Here is a 25,598-nt window from a genome sequence, read left to right as displayed (position 1 = left end):
TCTCAGGGCCGGGGTGGGACCTGCCTGAGGTGGAAGGTCTGCTCCCCCCTCCCCCCAGCCCCACCCCCCCCTCCACGACCCCAGCCTGCCGGATTCTCCCTCCTTTTCTGCCCTGTGGCCTCCATCCCCTTCCCCAGAGAGGGGCAGCTGGGGAACGTAGGGGTGGATGGCTCCATGGGAAGGGGGGCCAGCTTCCCCGACTCCAAGGAAGTGTTTCAGCCCAGTCCCCACGGGGCCCCAGCATGAGTCGTGCCTTAGAGACCCTGGCGGGGGGGGGGGGTCTGGCTCCAGTTGTCACTGTTTTTATGGGACTCACCCATCCTCCTTGCTGCCCCCGACTCCACCATGGCCCTCTGTCTGTGGAGGCCAGGCCGGGCCGGCACCCCATCCCCCCAAGGTGGGCAGCAGAGGTGAGCCTGGGTGGGGCTCAGCCGGGCTGTGCCCTGGTGCCGAACGCACAGGAACGTCCTAGGAGAGCCGTGGGCCGGTAAGCACACACGTCTGGGCACCTCGGTCAGGTGGCGGCTCGGGCCCCCTGATTTGTCACTGGCTCTTGCCTCCGCCAGCCCAAGAGCTGCCCAACGCAGGCTCGTTCCTGGCGAAGGGAACAGCTGTCAGGGCGGCGCCTGGGCCCTTCCCAGGGCTGCTGAGAGTGTTTTCCTCACAAATGACCAAGCCGGTTGGTCATTAGAGAGCCCCAGCCTGCCTGTCCAGGCTGCCGCGGGACAGCTCACCACCAGGAGACGCCAGGGCTCCGGCCCAAGTTAGGAGACAGAGGCCGAGTGCAGATGGGCGAGGGGCAAAGGAGAGGCCAGGGGCTGCAGTGGGGGCTTCTGCCTCTCCCCTCCTCCACCCCCTGCAACAGCGGGAGGCCTGCCCCTAAAGTCAGGGGCCGTGCAGGGTCCGGGCACCGGCTGTGTATTCCCACCCAGAAAGACCTGCCCTGACCTCAGACGCCACCCTAACTTCCGGTCAGGAGGAGTCAGAAGGGTCAGCCCGAGGCAGGTAGAGGCCTCGTTCCTCTCAGGATCCGCTGGACAGGCCTCTGCTCCTTCCTGGCCTGAGCCCCTGCTGCCTCAGCGTTAGTCCTGGGCGGTGATGTGGAGTCTCTGTGGTTGCCAGGGGGGTGGCAGGTGGCCCTGGTCGCTCGGGGCTGGCACATGGTCCCGTTGGGCCAGCCCTCCACTCACCCCACCAGGGCAGAGCCCCGGGGCCCTGGGTCCCCCAAGGCCCTAGCTGTCTCGGGTGGCCGGGGGCGCTTCCTCTCAGGCCTGTCCCCCGCCCAGGCCCACGCCGGTCGGCTCAGGCCGCAGACCCTGCAGGAGGGCCTTCCCGAGCTGCCTTTCATCTCTCACCAAAGGCACATGCTGCGTTTCCAAACCCCGCCGCCCTCTTTTTGCCTCCTCTGTGTGTGTTTATTTATTTATTTATTTATTTATCGCTTGTGCTAAAGACCAAAATAGCCTCCCTCCTTAGTGCCCTTGAAGCGGGAGGGCGGATGGGAGGAGCCGTGTGTGCAGAGGCAGGATCACGTGGCCCCGGGGGCGCGTGTGCCTGTGTGTGGGGCGTGGAACATGTGAACCCAGCGAGTGTGCGGTGTGCCGTGTGTTGTATGTTACGTGTGGCCTGTGTGCTGAGCGGGTGGGTGTACAAACCTGCTTCTGACCCCGCCGGCGCCCCCTGGCCCCCCCCCGCCCCCCCCTTACCTACTGGTGCTCTGCCACCCAGTCCCGGCAGTGGTATTTGCAGGAGGTTTCTCGACAGCCTGGACCCAGTGGTGCAGAGGCTGGAGCTGGCTGAGGCGCCCTCTGCCCTGAGACACTGAGCTGCTTACGTGGGGAGGGGCCTGGGGATAACATACGTGTGTGAGCACCGAGGCGTGAATTCCCGGGTGGAATCATCTCATCCGTGTGCCAGTGAAACGTGTCCAATTGTGGCTTTTCCTGTAAGTGCACGAGTGTACGTGGGAGTGCTGTGCAGATGTGTGCCCACGACGATCTCCGTACACGTGTGAACCTGGGCTGATTGTGTCTATACATGATGTATACGTGTGTATAAATGCACACAGGCTCACGCAGTTATGTGTATGTCTACCCATAGGTCTGTCTGTGTGCTCGTTGTATGCGCAGGCGTTGGTTATGTTTACCAGGCTGTGGGGCTGGGCACACAGTACTCAGGACGGACACCGGCCGTGGTCCCACCAGCCCTCTGCCCCGATTCTGTCCACGTGGGCAGGCGTGGAGCACGTGTGGCAGGATGACGCTTCTGTGTACCTGGGCACAAGGTACACGTGTATGTGAGGACATGGCCTCCAAAGGCGAGCGTTTGCACGCAGTTGCACGTAGGAGGCCTGTGTGCACTTGTCCACGAACGCACGTGCGTGTGTGTGCCGGGCTCCATCAGCAGGGCTGCTGCCCGCCTGCCGGGGGTGGCGTGCGTGCGTTCGCGGACCCGCCCGGGTCCCGGAGGTTGTGTGTCCAGATGGGCGAGTGTCTCAGAGCGCGGCGCCCCCTGCCCCCCACCCCACCCCCCCGCCCCGTACCTGCGGGTGCTGTGCCACCCACTCCCTGCCGCCCTAGGGTCCCGGTGGGGGCAGGGGGCCTGGTGGGAAGGAGGCCCCTGCACAGGTCAAATCAATGTCAAATCTATTTTAAATGGTGAAACTGGATAATTTTCATGTTATTTTCAATACACAGCAGTATCTAAAGACGTAGGCCACAAGACTAGACCGCATTAAACCATTTTGATCTCTCGGAGTGCCACTGCGTGCAGACGTGTGTTTGAAAGGCCCCGCCCGGCACGGCGGGGGAAGGGAGAGAGGACAGAACCGGCCCCCTCGAGGACCCCCGTGTGCTTTTCAGGCCATCGCACACGCCCTCACCCTCCCGCCCTCCGCCACCACCGTCCTCTCCACACGGCCCGGGTGTGCCAGACCGCCCGCCTTGCCTGGACTTGCGCCCCTGCCTTGCCCTCCCCGGGCCCGTGCCTCCTCTTTCCTTTCTTCTGCAAGGGTTTGATGAGGGCAGGGCAGGCGCGGTCTGGGCCCCCAGCTCGAGGCAGCCCTGCTTCTCCCCGGCGGACAGGGACAGGAAGCCGGGTGGCGTGCGGGTGCCGGGGCGATGGCGCCGGAGGGCAGGCAGGTGCCGCCGTCCGGGAGAGCAGCGTGCATGTGCACAGCCCGTTCCGGGCAAGGGAGAACGTCAGCGCCCCGAGGGCTTCGCTGGCTTCTGGAAGTAGCCCCCAGGGAGAGAGTCCTTCCCTTTGCCCAAACGTTCCCTGAGTGGAGACCTCCTCTGTGTCAGTGAAGGACCGGGGCCCTCACGCCGTTGGGGTCCAGGTGACATCCCAGACCACAGGAATAAGAAGCCGGGTGACGGGAGGAGCAGGGGTGTTTGCGAAGACTTCTGGGCGGATGTCCCGTGAGTCGGGCCTGGAGATTGCCGGCCTTATGTGGGCGGGGCTTTCCCTGCCTGGCCCTGAAGCTTCCCCCGCGACCCCAATACCGGAGTCTAAGCCAGTTGTGGCCTCCCCCGCTCCCCGGAGAGCTACTTCCACAGCACTGACAGGTCCGGCCTCTGGGCAGGAAGACCTGGCCCCGGCGGGAGCTCAGGAGTCCCTTGGGGCCCGTCCTGGCTGGGACTCCGGGTCAGACTCCAGGCCGCGCACTTGCTCAGTGATCTTGAGAAGTGGCTCCCCGCCCCACTCCCCGCCCCGGCCCCAGTCTCTCCATCGGTGGAAAAGCGTGTTCCCAACAACGGCCAGCCTGCGGACTTGTTGAAAAGAATGGAGGAGAGAAGTCCTTTGTGCAGCGAGTGCTTTGGACCCATGCCCTCCTGTGTGGACACAGGTCTTCGGGTAGGGGCGACGCAGCCAGGTCCCCTGTGTGCGTGGCCGTCACCACTGGCTCCTTCTGCACTTTTCTGCCTCCCTGAGGATGAGAGAATCCGCATGAAAACCGGTACATGGGGTGGGCGGGGAGTCAGGACCAGGGCCCGAGGAAGTCAGTTCAGGGTCAGCGAGGGACTTGCCCAAGGGCAATGGGAGGGCAGTTATCTGAGCTGGGTCAGAGCTAGGCCTCAAGCCCCCAGCCGCCGCTGTGGACTTCGCGTCCGCTCCTTTGACCCAGATGCCTCTGCCCTCCCGGGCCACAGGGATAGCCCGGCCAGAGGGTCTGCCCTGGTTTATCCTCCCTGGGTCCACCTCCTGTGACGTGGGAGGAAGTCGGAAGTGGGCTTCTCTTCAGTGTCAAGGGGCCAAGGTCAGAGCGGTGGGGCCTCAAAGGGCACCCCCATCCCCCCACGGCCCACCCTCCACCCAGGACCAGAGGGGTCTCAAAACCAGAATCAGGCCTTTTAACCCCGCTGCCTGAAACCCCCCATGTCTTCCTTGAACCCAGGAACTAAAGTCCCCGCTGTTTCTCCAGCCCTGGAATCCTGTCCATCCTGGCCCTTCCTCTGCTCCAGACACCCTGCCTCGCTCTAGCTCCTTGAGAGCACGTTTTTGCCCCTACCCCAGGACCTTTGCAAGGGCTGGTCCCTCTGCCTGGATCCCTCTTCCCCCAGACCTGCCTCCCACCCTTCCCGGCCCCCTTGCTGAGACTCCCCAAGGGCAGGGATGGCCGTGTCTCTCGTCCACTCCTGGGTGCCCAGTGCCAAGAGCAGGGCTAGGCTGTGCTCCCTGTGTATTCATCTGACGGATGGTGGGTGGATGGAGGGCAGGCCCTGTGGGCTTCACCACCCAGAGAAGTGTCTTCAGGCCTCACCAACCTGCAGCCCCCCTTTCACCTTCCCACTGACCCAGCTGGGCCAGAGCCCGGCCACCAGCCACGCTGAGGAGAGAGCAGCCCGGCCTGGGGCAGGAAGGGTGGAGAGCTTGGTGCTACAGGGGATTTGAGCCCACCGAGGGCTCCGGGCCCTACTTTCTTCCCTCTCAGTGCTGCCGGGACAGCACAGAAGCGGGCCATCCTTACCCAAGCCTGGACTGGGGTCTCAAAGGCCTTCTGCCTCCTAAATGCTTATGACTGGCCAGCTCTGGGCCTCAGTTTCCCTACGTGAGAAATGGGAGCTCCACCCATTCCTTCAACAAGTGTCTACGAATTGCCACTGTGTGCCAGGCAGGCATTGGTCCTCTGGGAGGAGGCAGGACAGGACCAGCCCCTGATGTCAGTCTAGGGGCTCAGGGGACAGGCGTTCAACAGTGTGAGTCCCCAGAAGTAGAGCCTGCAACAGGGATTCGTGTGCGCCTGGTTCACTGGGGGGTTGGGGGCAGGGAAGCAGCAGAAGCAGGGGAGGAGCTGAAGGGCCGAGGTGGGTCCAGCTGACAGCCAGCTGGCCTGACCCTGGGCTCGGGAATGTGAGCTGTCCCACCTGCCGGCGGGGGCTGGGCTGTTGTACCCTCAGCAGCCAGCCTGTGACTACGGCCACCCTGCCGAGTGGGGAGGTCCAGCCTCTCAGCCATTTCGGGCCAGAATGGTTCTCCAGGGAGGGGCAGCTGAGAGCCATTAGCAAATGACACAGCACCTGGGCGCCGGGCTCATCCCGGTAAAGGGGTCCAGGTGGTGCACAAGCCACGCCTGCTGCAGCAGTAGCGATGCAGCGCGGTCCCTGAGTGAGGGACACGAGAGGGTGCCATGGGTAAGGCAAGGGGAGGCCTTGTGGCAGGGACCAAGGCGGGGGGTCCTCCAAGGAAGTGACATTTCCTCTGAGATCTGAAGGGTGGGTAGAGGTTTGCCAGGTATGTGGCGAGGAGCTTCCCAGAGAGAGAGAGAGAGAGACCGGCACCAGCAAAGGCCCTGGGGTAGGAGAGCACAGGGAGAAGCAAAAGGAGCAGCTTGGCTGGGGCAGGGAAGACCACCCAGGGCCCGTGGACCCCATGCAGGGCCCGGCCTCCTTCCCCAGCACTCAGCTTCCCTCAGGCCTCCCTGGCAGCCTTGCTGCATCGCCCTCTTCCTCCTGCAGAGTCAGCCTCTCCGGAGCGGGAACTTCGGTTCCATCTTGTTCGCGACGGAGCCCCAGCACCCAGAACACCGGTGCCCGGCACCCTATAGGGGCTCAGCTTTGGCTACTCCCGCAAGATGTGAAAGAAGTGCGGGAGGTAAGATGTCAGTAGCTGTTCTTGGCCTGTCCTGCGAGGGGCCTGGGGCCTTGCCGCAGGGCTGGCCGGGGTGGGAGGGTGCAGGAGGTCTCGTCCGTGTCAGCCCAGGCTGTGAGGTGCCGGGGAGCCACTGCCTGCAGACTTTTAAATTTTCCTATGCTGTGGTCTTCTTCTCAGAATAACATTTTGAAATGCACAAAATGAAATACCTATGGTTGCAGAGGAAACCCATCCTCGTGCAAAGCAGTTACCAAAAGACAAACGAAAAAATTTGTGGGATATTAATAACCACATTTCCTCACTAACCGCTGATGCCAGCTTCCTGGTGGTGAGCACAGCCTCACTGTCGGGGGTCCCAGAAAGTCACTGACGACGAACACGCCCCCCCCCCCCCCCGCCCCGCCTCCTTCTGCAGGCAGCAGAATCGCCTCCATCCATAAACGAAGAGGATGGCTAATTTCCATTTGAGGTGAGCAGCACGGAGACGGGCATGTTTCTCGTCCCGGTACACATGCCCCCGGGTTTTCCCCTGAGCCCCGGTGGGCGTGCGGGCCCGGGTTCAGGCCCTGCAGGCCCAGTGGTTTGGAGACAGCCTTGCTGCTGTCAGGCAGGACAGGGGAACTTTGCCGGCAGAGGCCCGAGAATAAATACCATAGGCTTTGTGGCCGTGAGGTCTCTGGAAGCGGCGTGGCTCTGTGGTGGCATGAAAGCAAACCCGTTAGTTATTAGTTACTGTGTTCAAATAAAACCTCATTTATGGACGATGACATCCGAATTTCATATATTTTTCACATGGCGCAAACTATGACTCTTCCTTTGATTCTGCCCCCACCCCACAATCATTAAAAAAATGCAAAAACCATTCTTAGCTAAAGGGCCATACAGAAACAGGCTGTGGGCTACACCAGAACCTCCCCGAGGGCTTCTTTAAACTCTGGCCGGTGGCAGTCCCCAGATGTGCATTTCTAACAAGTTCCCTCACCTTGAGAACTGCTGTTAATTCTGCCTGGGGGATGGAGCCCCGGAGGTTTGTGTGTTGATTCCCTGCCCTGGCTCCCTCACACGGTTATAACCCATTCCGGGTGGTGAGTTTAGGTGGCCGGTGTTCCCTACAGAGGTATCGAGCTGAGGTAGCCCCTCTCTGATGGAGGAGAGGAAAAAGATTGTTTTCCCCTCTATCCTCCTGGGTCCTTCAGCTGGTACCCTGCAAAGTGGACTGACAAAAGACAGATGAACAAGGGAAGAACAAGCAGGAGTTTATCAACACATCCACAACACATACACGTGGGAGAACTCAGTGATGAGTGGCGGACAAGGATGGTTAGAACTTAGAATCTCAACAGTGCTTTGCAGATGAGGAAACTGAGGTTCAAGGAAAAGAAGGAGTGGGCCGGCCTCTCAGTGCTCAAGCCAGATCTCTGCACCTCGTTTCTGATGCACCCTTTCTCTCCCTCACCTCCCACTCTAGTGCAATACCCTGACCTTTTAAAGTTTTAAAATTTGTTTTCAGCCCCAATACGTTTCTCCATCCCGCTGCCGCCACCCAGTCCAGGCCACTGTTATCACTGACTTGGATGATTGCAGTTATCTCCTCTCTGGTCCCCTGGGCCCCCTCACCCTTCTCTACCTGCACAAAACTCTTAGAGTCCCCTGGGTTTGGGTTCTGGGTGACCTGGGCTCCCTGACCCTGATGGGTCCACTGGGGTACTGCACGAAGGCTCCTCCAGCAGGCAGAGAGCTTGGCTGGGCCAAAAGGAGCACACGAGTTGCCTGGATCCTGGCACCATCCTCTCTGAGCGACCTGCCAGCCCCAGCCCCTCCTTGAAAGCTCAGTTTCTGACACATGAGGAATGATGCTTTCTGAGGCCCTGAGTCAGGCTCGCATGCTGAAGGGCTCTTCCTTCCCCTTCCTGGATCCATGCTCCTTCAGTGCTGAGGCCTGGGACTGTCCTTATTCCCTAGTGGGGCCCAGTGCAGAAAGCGAGCTGGAGCTTGGAGACCGCAGCCCTGGGCCAGGGCAGGGCCCGAGGTTGTGCACTGTACAACCCCAGGGTGCCGCTCACCACCTACTCAGCCGTGCACAGCAATGGCAGCCGCTGCGGCCTCTTGCCTCTCCTTGCTGCCTGCGGGCTCCGGGGGGAGGGATCCACAGCATGTGTGAAAAGTGTGGTTCGGGATGCCCGGGGCCCAGATGGGAGCTGCTACTGCAGACACCGATGATGTTTTTTGGTGAACCTACTGGCTAGCTGGAAAGTGTTTGAAAGGGTGGTGCGGCCTCATTCGAACACACACGCATAACCCCATACAGACCCACACGTACACATGCACACACACCTAAAATGTACACAAACACGTACACGCACTAAACACACACAACAGTGTTACACAGTAGTGCAAAGGAGCAGCCCCTGATGCGTGCACCCACGTGAAGGGGCCTCACAGTCACAAATGGAGACTCGTTCGAGTTCTAGGATAGACATGAGTCTGTGGGGATAGAAGTCAGGCTAGGGTTGCCTGTGGAGCAGGTGGGCCAGTAACTGAGTGCTGGGGGTAGAACCTGGTGGATTTGGGCTCAGAGAACAGGCAGCACCTGGATCTGGAGGGACGGCCCGACAAGGAGAGGTTTTGGGTCCATGTGTCCTGCCCAGCAAAGAGCAGGTTTTTATCAGTATATGCATCGCACACACACACGGGACAACTCAGTGCGGAAAAAAGATAGATATATATGTATATAGATAGATAGACAGACAGAAAAAGCAGACACAGAGACAGATAGACATAGTGACAGAACAAAAAACATACAGCCTGATAGATGGACAAAGAGATAGAATCAGAAGGACGGACACATAAACAGAGATATTAACAAAAAGACAGAAAGACAGATGGACAGCACATAGAGAAAGACAGGCAGGACAGGTAGACATGTACACACACATCTGTACATAGAGTCATACACAGACGTAGATACAGAGAGAGACGCACAGCCAGCGGAACGGAGGGGCGGACGGCATTTTTTTTCTCTTTTTTTTTTTCTGCCTTTGAATAGAGTTCCTCTACTGGGGCCTCTGGGGACGAGGCGCTGTGTGGGGCACGGGGCCCGAGAAAGCCACGCCCACAAGAGGCGGCGCCGTTATGAGCTCACTGTTGACTGGGAGCCTTGGATTCTGGGTGAAACGTTTTGATGACTTCGAATGATGTGAAGGGCAAAACGATGTAGATCTGACATCTCGTGTGGGATCAGAACGCTTTCTGCTCTTTGAATATTTGACTAAGGATATACGTCAAGGATTGTCATATTTTTATTTGTGCTTGTTGTGTGTTTAAGAGGAAACATCCAGAAAAATTCTACCCTGCAGCCTTTTTCTTGGAATATATCTACTGGAACCAGCAGAGGGCAGGAAATCATTAGTCACTAGATGGTGTTGCTTGGCCTGTGGACAGTAAACTCAAGGTTTTCTTGTGTCTTTGCTTCTTGAGCATTTGGTTAATTAACTCCAGGACCTGCGCACACCCATCCACCCTTAATGAACGTGCCGAGTCGTCAGTATTTATAGCACTCAGTTTGTGCTCTTTCTTAGCAATGAGATATCAGAGGACACAGCTGTTCTTCAAAGCAGGGTGGAAAATCAACGAATATCCACTCAGTATTAACTTAATGGATGGTCCAATGGGGTTATATTGGATAGAATAAATAACAACCCAGAGTGAAAATCCTACTGAGATTGCCAACTTTAAGCTTATTCTTTTTCCTTTATATTGCATCACTTACTAATTTCTGCATTCACAGAAATAAGTTGGCTGTTCAGAAAGAACGACTTTTGGAAGATAAGGAATCAAAGTGTATCTGAGCTCGTTACAATCGACGACCCCCAGCAATGTGGTCTCTTCATCCAATTGCTGGCAACAATTAGACATGTACTCATCAGTATTTACAGGTGACCCCTCACACCTCCACCGCCCCCCCCACCCCCCCCCCCCCCCCCCCGTCATCTCTAATGTAATTTGCAATTATAAATGCATCCTTAAGTTTTTACGACTTTGGAATAAGTAGGGATAGGCTGATCTTATACGAATAAGATCAAGCATGTTTCTCTTTGAACACGGAAATTACGAAACAGAAGTATTCCCATTAAAATTAGCTTAGAGTCAATAAAGTCTGCTGGAATACTGATGAATGTGAAGAGTTAAACAAACAGGAGGACTCAGGCTAGAACACCGAGCAGACCATACGGTGCTTCAGGTAAAGGAAGGCCCTCTGTGCCGTCTTAATGAACCTCACCCTGTCCCAGAGCCAGACACACTTGTATTCTCTACTGGGCTTTGCCAGTTTCTGGACCTCCAAGCAATGCAAACACACATTAGGCACTTTTTTTTTTTTTTTTTTTTTTTGCGGTATGCGGGCCTCTCACTATTGTGGCCTCTCCCATTACGGAGCACAGGCTCCGGACGCGCAGGCTCAGCGGCCATGGCTCACGGGCCCAGCCGCTTCCTGGCATGTGGGATCCTCCCGGACCGGGGCACGAACCCGCGTCCCCTGCATCGGCAGGCGGACTCTCAACCACTGCGCCACCAGGGAAGCCCCCCAGGTACTTTTTTATATCTAGCTTTTCCACTCAAGGTTACGTCTGTGAAACTCATCCGTATTATTTCATGCAGCAATCATTCATTTCATCATTGCTATGCACTATTGTTTGAATATATCAAAATATATGTATCTGTTCGATTACTGGCGTAAAATTTTTAATTGTCTAATTTTTCTAGCTTTTGCGTACTTGAACGTCTTTTTGTGGACATAAGCCATAATCTCTGTTAGGCTGTGTCAGAACGGGTATGTATGTATGCTCAGCTGTATAGATACTGCCAAGCAGTTTTCCAAAGTTGTTGTACTAATTTACACTCCCATCAGCAATGCTTATCTTGCCAGTTTTAAAATATTTTATTTAGTCTGTTTAATTTTAGTCATTCTGATGTGTGTGCTGTATATGACATATTCATTTGAATTTCCTGAACAGTAATGCTGTAGAATTGGCTGTCCGAGGCGTCTTAGCCATTTGGATATCATCTTTTCTGAAGGGCTTGTTCAAACTTTTGATTATTTTTAATTGGTCTCTCTTTAAAAAGAAAATTGATTTGTAGCAGTTCTTTAGACGTCCTGGGTATGAATCCTCTATGGGATAAATGCATTGCAAATACATCGTTCCCGTTTGTGTCTATGGTTTTTACCTAAAGTTCTTAATCTTAACAAAGTCCAATTTAGCAATCTTTTACTTTATGGTTATTGCATTCTTTGGGTCCCATTTGAGAACGCTTTTCTGACACCAAATTCACAGATGCTGTAACAGAAAGAAGACGCACTCTGTGTTTTCTTCGAGAACCTCTGTAATCCCACCTTTCCCCTGGGCAGGACCTTCTCCAAGGTCTGCCTCCCGGCTCTGAGTAGCCCTCTGCCTGCCCAGCCACAGAGGTCTCAGCGCAGCCAGGTGACGGCCCTTCCCCAAGGGCGTGGGCTCTGGAGCCCCAGCCCTGTCCTTTGTTCCTGCGACCTCGCGGGTGGCGCCAGCTCCCCGAGTGCGGTGTTTCTTGTCTCGGGTCCCCCCTGCGAGCTTCTCCAGCTCCCTACGTGCACTGGACAATGAAGAAACCATTACTAACCTGGAAAATGTAAACGGAAGCTACTTGCAGTTCTTGTTACCTGTCTGACGGGTAACAACTGAGAAGATCAGCAACATCTAGGGGTGGTCAAACCATGGGTAAATATATATACTTCTACACTATTTTGAGTACATATGAGTGCTAGTTTTTGAGGAGCCATTCGGCGGTACATGGTCATATTACAATGTGTATGGATTTGACCAGTAAATTTTCCTTCATGCCACCCCTGCCTCTAGAGAAAGACACTCACCTGAGTAGGAAGACTCTTACTGGCATGATCACCTACACGTGGTTTGGATGTAAATCATCGTAACGGGACAGTTGTCAAACTGGCACCTCCGATGTACAACATGAGGTGAATCTGTACAGACCGAACAGGACGGATAGGGTATGAAAGTGTTGATCTGTACAGAGAAGCATCTGGTATAATTGTATAAAATGATGGCCCACACATTATCTTGTCCTGCTGAGAGTTCCAGGCACTAACCACCCAGTTCAGTAGACGAGGGGTGCCCTAGGTCATCTGATGTTTGTAGGGGACCGGGGGGATGCTGCTGGGCCAGGGGACCACCCAGCTGTGTGGCCCCTGCAGCACGGCCGCTGGCCGAGCCCATAAATTCAACTCTGCTCAAAATCTTTACTTGGTTGTTCTGGTCACCCTGATCATGCCGTGAGCAAGTATGTCCCCGGGTAGTCTGAGGGCTGGGACACAGGATATAAGGAGCCTGCTGAAGGCCCAGCAGGCAATGCACAGCGGCGTCCGTGGACAGCTGGCGACACGGAGAAGTTTGCCTCCCAGGGTGGCCGCCCCTGCTGCTGCTCCTATGATTATGTCATTTCACAGAGCAAAGGGATTTTGCGGATGTAACTCAAGTTCCTAATCAATGACCTTTGGAGGGGTAAGACCCTGGTGGGCCTCATCTAATCACACGAGCCCTTGCAAACTGACTGCTGTCTCTGGCTACAGGCACAAGGGCAAGTCTGGAGCGCCAGGAGCTCAGCTGAGAGGGAGCTGAGCTGTTAGGTATAAGCAATTAAAGCCACAAGCCACAAATGGAAGCGCTAAAGCTTTAATCACTTACTGTGATGAACGATGCAAGCATCTACAGCTGTTCCATTTTCCCCCAGGAAATGGTGCGCCTGTTGAGGGCTATGCAGAGCAGAGCCTCGTAGGGGTCGTCTTACTGCAGGGGGAGGCCCAGCAAAAGGCTCTGTCGGTTCTAAGGACCCAAGGATGAGGGTGGGTGTGAGGGGGTGGGCTTGGAGTGGAAACGTTCTGGGTGCCAAGTCAGAGTGGGGAAAGTGCCTTCAAGGTTTCCCCTCCTCCCCGAAGGAGGCCTCATAGAGGCGCCTGGAGAAGACCCCTGTCCAAGGCTTCAGATAAAGGGACCTGGGAATGGAAGTGCTGGGGCTAGAAATGTACATCTGTGAAGAGCAGTGCCAGCCAGGGGGCCTGAGTCCTTGACTGCATAGGGGAGCAAAGTCTGTCATCCCAAAATGTATCTCTCTGGCATGAGGATTCATTTAGGCTGATTATTTTAAGAAACAGAAGACTCAGGAAGTGTTTTTTTTTTTTTTTTTTTTTTTTACCTCCCTCTTAGCTGTCTGTAGAATTTAGATAAAGGGTCTGTTCCTGGAACAGAGCTGTCACCAGAGAAATCTGCAAAGAACGTGGGTTATGTGTGGTGGGGAAGCGCAGCAGAGCCTGGAGACCAGAGTCCAGTCTGCGTCCCACTGTCTCAGCAGGGCCCAGGAAACGGTGATTTACCAAACATCTGCTTTTCTGTCACCAGGTGAACTGTCTGCATTCCCTTTGAAGCCCCAAATCCCTACCCGACATCCTTTATGGTCTTTAGCTGAAGACGGTATTTAAGGTGAAGGTTTGGCCATTGGCGAGTTGCTCAGTTTCCCTGGGTCTCTCCCCTATATACATGTTATTAAACTTCGTTTGATTTTCTCTTGTTAATCGGCCTCATGTCAATTTAATTCTTATACCAACCAGAAGGATCTAGAAGCGTAAAGGAAAATCTTCCTCCTGGACAGCTATTTCATTATATTTATATATATATGTATATATACATGTCTCACATTTTCTTTATCCACTCATCCATCGATGGACACGGGTTGTTTCCATATCTTGGCTTTTGCGAGTAACGCGGCCGTGAACGTGGGGCACAGATATCTCTTTGAGATACTGATTTCATTTCCTTTGGATATATACCCGGAAGTGGGATTGCTGGGTCATATGGTAGGTCTGTTTCTAATTTTTTAAGGTACCTTCCTACTGTTTTCCACAGTGGCTTCACCAATTTACACTTCCACCAGCAGCGCACAGGAGTTCCCTATTCTCCCAAGTGAGCGTTTTCAATCTGGGGAGATCATCAGTGATGCCTCCACAGAACCTCCCTGCTGGTTCCTTCTGGGTCTGAGCACCAGACTTCCCAGCATCGCTGCCTTGGAAGAGGCCTGTGGGCCAGAGGGAGCTTGTTCTGCAGAGAGAAGCAAAGGCTGTGGGGATGAGATGCAGGACCCGTGTGGGGAGGGGCAGGGAGGCATCACCACCGCCTTCAGCTGCTGTTCCTCGAAGGACCCTGGAGGGTGCAGACACGGCCTGGTGCTGTCTTGAGGGCCACATCTGAAGAGTCTGCCTTGAGGGCTTTACTCCATGCGGGTGGCTGGGGTCTCAGTGAAGTCTTGGGGGCACTGGCGTCCTTCGCAGGCCGCTGGGAGAGCAGCCCCATGTCCCCCCTGCCCTGGGCCTGTCTCCTCCATGCTGGTGGACACCCACCCTGGTCCCAGATGCACACCTACCCTGAAAACACCTGCTTCACATGCTTTCAGACTGGAAAACATCTGATTTGGGCTTTCCTGGGTAAGTCAAAGTTCCTCTTTCATTTTTACCTACGTTAGCCATTATTTCAACGAAGCATGTCCCTTGTGGCTGGGGGACTGAGGTCTCTAAGAATAAAGGACCATAGCTGAAAGTTTTTTCCTCTTCTTTCCGTGCCCCCACCATGTGATCGTGAACTTCTAGAAATAAGTTGACAACTCATGTTGTGTCTTTTGCTGCATCCAGAGAGATGGTTGTATCCATGCTCTAGCACGTGAGTAGATACGCATGCGTAGAACATTGCTTCCGGCTGTCACCTGCTAATAATTGACATCTTGTAAATGCTAGCGTTTTATTAAGTGGCTACAATGCACGTAAGTCGATCTTTAGGATAATGAACGTGACAGGTGTTATATGTTCTTTATCAAGGCACTTTGCAATGCCTTTTAAAATAAATGTGTTAAATTCTATAATTAATTTACCTAGACCCCGTTAGCGGGCTGACATTTTCAGTCAGTAAAGAGCAGTAAGGTCTTCCCTGGTGGCACAGTGGTTGAGAGTCCGCCTGACGATGCAGGGGACACGGGTTCGTGCCCCGGTCCGGGAAGATCCCACGTGCCGCGGAGCGGCTGGGCCCGTGAGCCATGGCCGCTGAGCCTGCGCATCCGGAGCTTGTGTTCCGCAACGGGAGAGGCCGCAACAGTGAGAGGCCCGCGTACTGCAAAAAAAAAAAAAAAAAAAGCGGTGAGATGTGTCAGATCCCTTACTCGGACCCCACTTAGGAGCAGCTCCATTAATTCAACCGTTCTTTATTGAGCACCTACTGTGTGGCAGCTTCTGTGTTTGTCTGTGGCCCTGGTTAGCTCCTGTTTAATAGATGCTTAGATCTGCGGCTGGCGGACAAAGGCCAAGTGGTCTTGGGGCTGTTGAGCCCATGAATGAGTTCTTTCATCTCCTACACTACCTTCCTGTGTTCACTGCTTTCAGGAAGCACATCTAGGTTTGGGGGCAGATGGGCGTTCCTCATGGAAACCTGGCCCCTACCTTAGGTCACTGTTGCCTGACATCAGAACCCCTGGCCTTTCCCCAGGCTTGGTCCACAATTGTCACGTAACTTGTCTTGCACGTGCAGAACCAGGCACCTGTTCACATCTATTCTACAGTCTTTGTGTTCTTCTCATCTCAGTAGCACCGTTACATGAGCATCTTCTCTTGGTGTGCAAAGGTTCCAGAGCGTTCCTTTATTAGTGCCATGCTGCTGGATATTCCATTTTTAAAGCTATAATAAATAACATTAACCTTCTAAAAAATACATTCGAGTAGTATTCGGGATGAAGATATCATCTCAATAGGTATCCAGTTGCTTCACCTGATTTTGCTTATCTTTTCCAAATACAATCTTCTTGTAGAAGAGCACACGCCCAGTCCAGGCAGGGAGGCGGGATGCCCTGCCCTCCTCTCTCTTTTTTTTTTTTTTTGCGGTACGCGGGCCTCTCACTGCTGTGGCCTCTCCCGTTGCGGAGCACAGGCTCCGGACGCGCAGGCTCAGCGGTCATGGCTCACGGGCCCAGCCGCTCCGCGGCATGTGGAGTCTTCCCGGACCGGGGTACGAACCCGTGTCCCCTGTATCGGCAGGCGGACTCTCAACCACTGCGCCACCGGGGAAGCCCTGGGCTCCCTCTCTGACTCAGACACAAGGCCCCAGTGGCATCTGTCCCTCACGGTTGTGGACCTCAGGAGACGGTCACTTGGCGTACAGGTGTGCAGCGTCCCTGAGATCAGACGTTTTGTCTAATGAGACAAACAAGGGCAAGGAACAGCAGGCACTCGGGTACGTGCATGTGACCAGGTGACACCCATGTGCAGCTGACCCAGACATCCAGGAAGCCCTAAGGAGCCACACCACATCTCGACGGTCACAGTAAGGCCACCGCTTCGCTCACGGTGTGCTCGCAAGGCACTTGTTCTCTGTGCTCTGTTATAAAAAGTTCAGCTGCAGCACGGCTGGAGCACAGAGGGTGGAAGGCAGGAGGCATTTGCTGTTATAGGAGAGGCATGCTGGCAGCGGTGACCAGAGGAAGAGACCGGGAGACTGAGCAGGGGATCTGAGAAATCAAAAAGCCCAGCACACAGGGCAGGTGGTGTCAGGGCTGCTTCCTTGGGTCCAAGAGCCGTCCTTGCACTATTGTTCAGTGAGCTGTGGCCTGATCTTGCAGACGTGCGTGCCATGGCCCCCGGTGGGCAAGGGATTTCCCAGGCCCTGTGCCAGGTACCTGGCAGCCGTGACTCAGCTGGTGCCCTTGTCACTGTCCGAGGGACAAGAGTATCAGTTGTCTCTGCAAACTGCACCCCAGGCCTCCAGGCCTCCGGGGGCTGCAAGAGAGATGAGGCCCCCAGTGCAGCGCTTTCACGGGGTCCCCTCCTCGGCAACCTGTGTGCACTTTGGAAATGGGCCTGACGTTAGCTAATGCAACCTCATCAACGTTAATAAGATCAAATTGGGTTCTATCATATTACAGTAGTTGGCAGCAAATCAAAGTAGATATTTTTGAAAATCTGAGTTGACAGAGAAGGCTGCCCCCACAAGTAAGTTTTCCAGAAAATAAAGCCACGACTTATGGAGCAGCAACTCACAGCCCGGTGACTTGGCTTGTAGCTGAGAACCTCCTATAAACTCCCCTCCATGGCTCGAGTCACACTTCCTGCTGCTGCTGCTGCCGGGTGGCGATCAACTCCTAGGGCTGTCCTCCGTCCATGGCACATACATGGCCTGAGCACAACCAGATGGGTCGCTGGCATGGAAGCTGGAATGGAGAACTAACAATCTCTGAGCCCAGATGTAATTTCTAAGGGGATCCAGCCCGCAGAGCAGAGCTACCTGGGTGTGTGGCTCTGACACAAGGAGACATCCGTGGTGCTGAAATGACCCCCTTGGCCTCCCGCTACCCCACCTCCTCCTGTCATAAACGGATGACTAGGAATTCCAGTTCTAGGTGAGTGAGGGGGTATTAAGCCCGGGAGGTGGACGGCAGCAAACTGTCCCAGGTCCGACTTCTCCCCACTCTGGCCCATCCCTGGCAACATCAAGTCATCTTTGGCCCCAACCTTCTGCTTCAGGACCAGAGGGAAGGAAACCACTTGAAAAAGCCAACCTCACAGAATCAGCATTTCTTTCCAAGACTCCAAGTCATGTCTGAGAAAGGAAAGACCAGCTACAAGGCAAAGAGGAGGGAAAAACCTGCCAAACTGTCTTACAAATTAGCTGAACGTGCATTCCACCGGTAAGCAGGGAGAGTTCCTGTTGTTCCTCACCTTGCAGTAAATGGCATTGTCATTTTCTTGGGGTTCAGCAGTTCTAATAGATGTACGGTTATATCTAGGTTTTGTATTAATTCGTAATTCCCTAATGGTGTATGATACTGAGTATTTTTTAATACTGTCTGTATATCTTCTTTGTCCAGGCGTCTGTTCATATCTTTACCTGTTTTTAGTGGGGTTGTTTGTGTTAGAGGTCTTTGTATATTTGAGACAAATCCTTTATTAGATGTGTGTTTTCAAATATTTTTCTCCCAGCTTCTGGCTTATCTTTTGATTTTCTGAATAAGGTCTTTCACAGAGTAGAAATCTTTAAGTTTATAAAATCCATGCTATTACTTGCTCTTTTTTCGTGGATTTCCTTTTTGTGTTGTGTGTTAAAACTCAAAGCTCACGATCTACCTAACCAAACACAAGTTCATGTAGATTTTCTCCTATGTTTTCTTCTATAATTTTGAAGTTGTGCCTTTTAAATGTGTCTAAGAATAATTTTGAATGAGTTGGCGTAAGTTGTAAAGTTCGTGTCTACCTCCATTTCATGTCATACGGTTTCCAGTTAACGGTTCCTTAACTATTTTTGGAGAAGTTATGGGACACGGTCTCCGTGTCAGTGAACGCCCAAAGTTGGATGGGTTCCGCAGTTCTGCCTGCAGGGAGCGCTGTGTCCTGTGAACTATGAGGGATGCGCGGCCTGCAGTTCCTACACTGACCACACGGTGGTGCTGAGATGGCCTCTCCGACCCAGGGCGCATGCGTGTTCCCCCTCCCTGCCTGCAGCTGAGAGTTGTTGTGTCTCCTCAGGCACCGCCGAGGCTTCGGCTGGGACGCCCGGCTCAGCGTCTCTGCTGACAGCAATTCAGTCCCCTTAGGACTCGCTGGGGTTTCGGTTTCAGGACGACGCAGGCCTGTGTCCACGCTGACGGAAGCTGGGTTTCCTGAGGACCCAGGCGACGCCGGGAGGAAAAGGTGAGAAGAAGTGGGGAGAAGCTTCCTGTGGGCGACTGACGGCCGACGGGGGTGCGTGTTCATGCGACCCAGGAAGGGCTTGGTGTGCGAAGCTGGGTTTTTAGTCACTTCGGCGTGCTGTGTAGCCAGCATGTGGATGGGGTGTCCAGTTTTCCCAGCACCATTTATTGCGGGGCCTGCCCTTCCCCTCGGTGTGTCCTTGGCCCCTTTGTCATAAATGAACGGCCCCACGCGTGCGGGGTGGGTTCTGGGCTCTGCGTCCCGTCCCTCGGGACCGTGCGCCTGGCTTTGTGCCAGTTCCGCACTGTTTGGGGACTGTAGCTTCTCCGCGGAGTGTGGAGTCAGGGAGCGAGATGCCGCCAGCCCGTTCTCCTTGCTCAGGGTCGCTTCGGGGTCCTTTGCGGCGCCACCCAGATGTTAGGAGGATTTGCTCCGTTTCTGTGGAAACTACCACTGGAATTTCGGCAGGAGTTACGCTCACTGTGTACATTGCTTTGGGAAGAATGGACGTTTTAACACGATGAATTCTTGCGTTCCATGAGCACGGGGTATCTTTCCATTGACTGTGTCTTCAGTTTCTTCAAGTTTTCAGTGTGCGGGTCTTTCATGTCCTTCGTTAAATTTATTCTAGGTATTTTGTGCTTTTTGATGGAATTGTAAATAGCTTTCGTTTTTTCCCTCTTTCTGATGGTTTGTGATTAGTGTTTAGAAATGCAGTTGATTTTCTGTGTATTGATTTTGTAACTTCACTGAGTTCATTTATTATTTCTAATAGTTTTTTGGTAGAGCGATGTAGAAAACTGGAACTCGAAAATTCCACTGTTTCTGTCATATTTAGGTCATCCACAACACCAAAGACACAGTGTCTCCTACTAGAATCTTCCCGCAGTGCCTGTCAATTCCATGTGGACTCCTATAAGGGCAGTTAGGTTCTTGACTTTGTGGATCTGGGTTAAGGCTTGGCCTCCATAAGGAAGTGTAATATTTTCTCTGCCTTTCTGGTGTGGTCTTGACATGGTGTTTCGGAAAGTTATTGACTTTGCAGTAACTCCAAACCTACAGAAACTTGTAATAGCAGAACAAGGTACTGTGTGTCTGCACACTCAGATTACCCAGACTTCCTTGCTTTGCTGCTTTAGCCACTGAACACAAAATACTCCAGTGCATTTTACCCAAAACGGGGCCCCCCTTCCAGGGAACCACCACGTAACCTCCAAATGAGGAAATTATGATGGTTTCCACGTTACAGTCCAATCCACAGGCCCACTTCAGCTTTCACCAGCTGCTCCAGCTCTAGGCGAATGTCTTTTCCCATTCTGATCCAGGTTTCTTTTTCTGGAACAATTACTGATACTTTCCCTCATCTTCACAACCCTGATGGATTTAAAGCACACAAGACGAGTATGATCTGGGTGGCTTTTCTGTATTGTCACAGGTATCAGTACTTCATTTATTTTGTGTGTGCGTGATTAAATGTATCGATCATTTACCATTGAAACTATTTTAAGTACACCATTCTATGGCATTAACCACACTCACATTGTTGTACAAACATCCTCACCATCCACATTCAGATCTTTTCAGTTTTCACCGGTGAAACTCTGTAGCCGTTAAACACGAATTCCCCTCAGCCCCTGAGGGGAACCACATTCTACTTTCTCTCTCTGAATTTGACTTTTCTGGGTACCTCATATAAGTGGAATCATATCATTTTTGTCCTTTTGTGACGGAGTTATTTCACTTATCTTTTTTTTTTTTTTTTTTTTGCTGTACGCGGGCCTCTCACTGTGTGGCCTCTCCCGTTGCGGAGCACAGGCTCCGGACGCGCAGGCTCAGCGGCCATGGCTCACGGGCCCAGCCGCTTCCCGGCATGTGGGATCCTCCCGGACCGGGGCACGAACCCGTGTCCCCTGCATCGGCAGGCGGACTCTCAACCACTGCGCCACCAGGGAAGCCCTATTTCACTTATCTTAATGACTTCAAGCCTCATATATGTTGTAGCACGTGTCAGAAGTTCCTTAATTTTTAAGGCCGAATGACATTCTTCTGTGTGTATACCACATTTAGTTTATCCACTCGTCCATCAATGGACACTTGGATCGCTTCCACCTTTTGCTATTGTGATTAATGCTGCTGTGAGTATGGGTGTACCCTTATCTCTTCCAGTCCCTGCTTTTAGTCTTTTGGGTATATACCCTGATGTGGAATTGATGGATCATGTGTTAATTCTGTGTTTACCTTTCTGAGGAGCTGCCATCCTGTCTTCCACAGGGGCTGCACCATTTCACTTTATTCCTTTCATGCCAGAATAACATGGCGGTTTATGGACCAACCCCATTATGTTTATCCATTTACCCACTGATGGACGTTTGCATTGTTTCTTCCTTTTGGCTCTTGTGCGGCTATCAATATATATGTACACCTGTTTTCAGTTCTTTGGGGTCTCTATCTAGGAGTGGAGGTGTTGAACCATATGGTAATTGTACATTCATATTGCAAACATAGGTTGCACCCTTTTCCATTTCCACAAGTCATGTTTAAAGGTTCCAGTTTCTCTGCATTGTTGCCAACATTTGTTATTTTTAATTCTCTTGATGATGACCATTTTAGAGTGTGTGAAGGAGTTATTGCATGTGGTTTTAATTTGCATTTCCCTCCTGTCTTGTCATCTGCTTGTTGACCATTTTCATGTCTTGTGCAAACAAGGGTCCATTTAAGTCCTCTGTCCATATTTAAAATTGGGTTGTTTGTTTTTGTTGATGAGTTATGAAAGTTCTTGATATACACTGGATAAAGAAAGACTCGTCAGATATATAATGTGGAAATATTTTCTTCCATTATGTGGGCTGTCTTTTCACTTTCTGGATTGTATCTGGTCATTGTCAAGCCACAGAGAGAGGCTTGACAGACAGGGCTGTGAGGGACAATTATGTTTGACTTGGCCAACATGTCAAATCGACTTGGCCGACACATCTCATTTCCTTCAAGCCTCCAGATCTGTGAGATAATAAATTTCTATCGCGTACAGCTGCTCAGTGTGTGGTATTTCATATGGCAGCCCTAGAAAATAATAAAGATTTTGGTATCAGGAAGAGGAAGGCTGCTTAACACTTACCTACACATGTGGAAATATTTTTAGATTTGCGTAATGAAAAGAGGCTGGTGTTGGTGTGCTTAATAGGAAAAGCTCAGATAGATTGGAAGACCTGTTGGTAGAAAATGTACATTGATGGAGATTATGGTGAGGGATCAGAAATGAAAGAGGAAAGCTGAGAGAAAGCTTCTGTATTCTTAGAAGTACATATATAAGCATAAACACATGAATGTTGGTGATATCTCAGATGGCAATGGAGAACATGCCATTGAAAACATGTGGAAAGGTGAATCTTGTAATAAAGTGGCAGAAAACTTTTCTGAATAGTGTTAGGTTGCGTGTACAAATTAGAACTTGAGTGTGATGATTTTGGATGTTTAGCTGAAGAGATTTCTAAGCAAACTATTGAAGAAAGTATGGCCTGATTTCTTCTTGATGCTTGCAGTTATGAGAAGAGAAAGTAAACTGAAGAGACAATTATTAAGAAAAGCAGAAAGAAATCCTGAAGTTTTGGAAACATCTCAGTCTATCCAGATAACCTACTTTTGAAATAGAGCCAAGGGTGTGCCTGGAAAAGCTTTTGCTAAAGGGTTGGTGCATGTGATTCATACAGTCAGCCATCTCAGCAGAACCAGGAATAGCTATGTGGTCATACAGGAAAGGCCTGTGGAGGATCCTCTTGTCTGATGACCTGAATCTCATGAATTACACAGAAGGCCAAGAAGGGTTTTGAGAGTCTGACAGTAGCAGACACAATGTTCCTCTGGACTGAAATAACCAAATGGGATGAAGTAGAGAAAGACTGAGTTGAGGACAGGGACAGACGGAGTGGCTCGCTTGGTTGCTACTGCCACCCAGTGTTCAGAGGGCACAGGCTGAGGTGCCAGGGTCACAGACAGGTGGGCCCAGAGGACAGAGCATGCAGATGAAAGGGAGCAAAATTTGCCACCCCAGTGTGTCTCATTGTCTTGAGGATTAAATTAAGGTTATTCTTTTTAAGAACAGAAGAGTCAGGAAGAAATTTTGACCTCCCCCTTAGCAACCTATAGAGGACCTGTTACCAAAATAGAGCTGTCAGCAGAAATATGTGCAAAAAACATGGGCTAGGTGTGGTGGTGTGGGGGCCAGGAGACTCAGCAGGGCCTAGAGATCAGAGTCCACTCTGTGTCCCATTGTCTCCACTGGCCCAGCAAACATTTATTTATCAAACATCTACTTTTCCATTTTCATGTGAATTGCCTTCTTCCCCTTTGAAGTCCCAAACCGCTAACCCCAACCTGCTCTTTAGTCTTTACCTTAAGATGACCTTATTTAAGGTGAGTTACTCAGGTTTCCTGGGTCTCTCCCATGTATACATATTATTGAGTGTTTATTTGAATTTTTCCTTTTAATCTGTTTCATGTCAATTTAATTTTTAGACCAGCCAGAAGGACCTAGAAACGTAGAGGAAAATGTCTTCCTCCTTGATAGAGCCAATACATTTTTTTTTCTTATCTTAAAATCCAATAGAATTTGCTCTGTTTCTTTCTGACTTGCTTGACACCTTGTTTACATCATTTTCCTTTTTTGCTTGGGGAATGGGAAACTCTATCCTATGCCTGCCCCACCAGTGTAATTTGAAAGCAAAGAACTTGGGTTAAAGAACAACAAATTATAAAACTTATAAAAATAGCAAGTGAGACTTTATTCAATACTACTGCAACACGAGGAAGACTGGACTAAACTCCAAATACAACAGGGACAAGTGGGGATTTATACCAACTGGCAGAGCGATCAGATGTAAACTCACTTATAGGAGGTAACAAAGGTCAGAGGATCTTCTTAAACTGGCTTAAGAGGTTCTTGCCAAATGCAGTCAAGGTCTTCTATCTCAAAGGTGGAAGATCAGGAATTTGATCACATATCAAGGGTGGAGAAATTCTCAGTAAATTGACTTAGCAGGAGTCTTACTAAAGGCAGGCCAAGGTTGAGGTGTCCTCAAGAAGGGAGTTCAGAGGAGCGTCACTAAAGTTTGATCAAGGAGGGAGTCTTTGTCAATCCCCCTTTCTGGCTCAAGGTAAGAAGAGGCATTCTTCTTTCCTCTGTACAATAGATGTCCATTTCTTGTTCAGTGGGTTTTTGATTGTTAAGGGCCTCCTGTACTGTGTGTTGAGAGCTTATAGTAGAGGATATTGTTTGTATGGTGGTGTGAGCCTTTAAGCCTGCAATAAGGGGGATTATCAAGAGAGTAAAATAAAAGCAAAGATTAATGGTTGAGCTTTGTTTTTATTTCCATTTCTCTAGGAGGTGGGTCAAAAAGGATCTTGCTGTGATTTATGTCATAGAGGGTTCTGCCTGTGTTCTCCTCTAAGAGTTTGATAGTGTCTGGCCTTACATTTAGGTCTTTAATCCATTTTGAGTTTGTTTTCATGTGTGGTGTTAGGGAGTGTTCTAATTTCATTCTTTTACATGTACCTGTCCAGTTTTCCCAGCACCACTTATTGAAGAGGCTGTCTTTTCTCCACTGTATATTCTTGCCTCTGTTATCAAAGATAAGGCGACCATATGTGTGTGGGTTTATCTCTGGGCTTTCTATCCTGTTCCATTGATCTATATTTCTGTTTTTGTGCCAGTACCATACTGTCTTGATTACCGTAGCTTTGTAGTATAGTCTGAAGTCAGGGAGCCTGATTACTCCAGCTCCGTTTTTCGTTCTCAAGATTGCTTTGGCTATTCGGGGTCTTCTGTGTTTCCATACAAATTGTGAAAGTTTCTTGTTCTAGTTCTGTGAAAAATGCCAGTGGTAGTTTGATAGGGATTGCATTGAATCTGTAGATTGCTTTGGGTAGTAGATTCATTTTCACAACGTTGATTCTTCCAATCCAAGAACATGGTATATCTCTCCATCTATTTGTATCATCTTTAATTTCTTTCATCAGTGTCTTATAATTTTCTGCATACAGGTCTTTTGTCTCCTTAGGTAGGTTCATTCCTAGATATTTTATTCTTCTTGTTGCAATGGTAAATGGGAGTGTTTTCTTAATTTCACTTTCAGATTTTTCGTCATTAGTGTATAGGAATGCCAAAGATTTCTGTGCATTAATTTTGTATCCTGCTACTTTACCAAATTCATTGATTAGCTCTAGTAATTTTCTGGTAGCATCTTTAGGATTCTCTATGTATAGTATCATGTCATCTGCAAACAGTGACAGCTTTACTTCTTCTTTTCCAGTTTGGATTCCTTTTATTTCTTTTTCCTCTCTGATTGCTGTGGCTAAAACTTCCAAAACTATGTTGAATAATAGTGGTGAGAGTGGGCAACCTTGTCTTGTTCCTGATCTTAGTGGAAATGGTTTCAGTTTTTCACCATTAAAAGCTTTTGCACAGCAAAGGAAACCCTAAACAACACCAAAAGACAACCCTCAGGGGCTTCCCTGGTGGCACAGTGGTTGAGAGTCCGCCTGCCGATGCAGGGGACACAGGTTCGTGCCCCGGTCCTGGAAGATCCCACATGCTGCGGAGCGGCTGGGCCTGTGAGCCACGGCTGCTGAGCCTGTGCGTCCGGAGCCTGTGCGCCGCAACAGTGAGAGGCCCGTGTGCTGCAAAAAAAAAAAAAAAAAAAAAAAAGAGTAATGTACCAAAGTGTTCATTGCAGCTCTGTTTACAATA

General features: G+C 51.3%; 1 protein-coding gene across 13 annotated transcripts in view; it reads left to right on the top strand.

Annotated features, from left to right (window-relative positions):
• The first annotated feature begins 18,672 nt into the window (after positions 1–18,672).
• Positions 18,673–25,598, top strand: part of LOC116745842 (disintegrin and metalloproteinase domain-containing protein 21-like) — a 32,684-nt gene continuing 25,758 nt past the window's right edge. For all 13 annotated transcript variants that reach the window (XR_004347563.1, XR_004347562.1, XR_004347564.1 and 10 more), the window contains exon 1: positions 18,673–18,856. The gene's annotated coding sequence lies outside the window, so the exon portion shown is untranslated. The remainder of the gene's footprint in view (positions 18,857–25,598) is intronic.

Source organism: Phocoena sinus, chromosome 20, assembly GCF_008692025.1.
Source record: "Phocoena sinus isolate mPhoSin1 chromosome 20, mPhoSin1.pri, whole genome shotgun sequence".
Lineage (NCBI taxonomy): Eukaryota > Metazoa > Chordata > Mammalia > Artiodactyla > Phocoenidae > Phocoena > Phocoena sinus.
The sequence above is the reverse complement of the archived record's forward strand: the minus strand, read 5'-3'. Positions and strand labels throughout refer to the sequence as shown.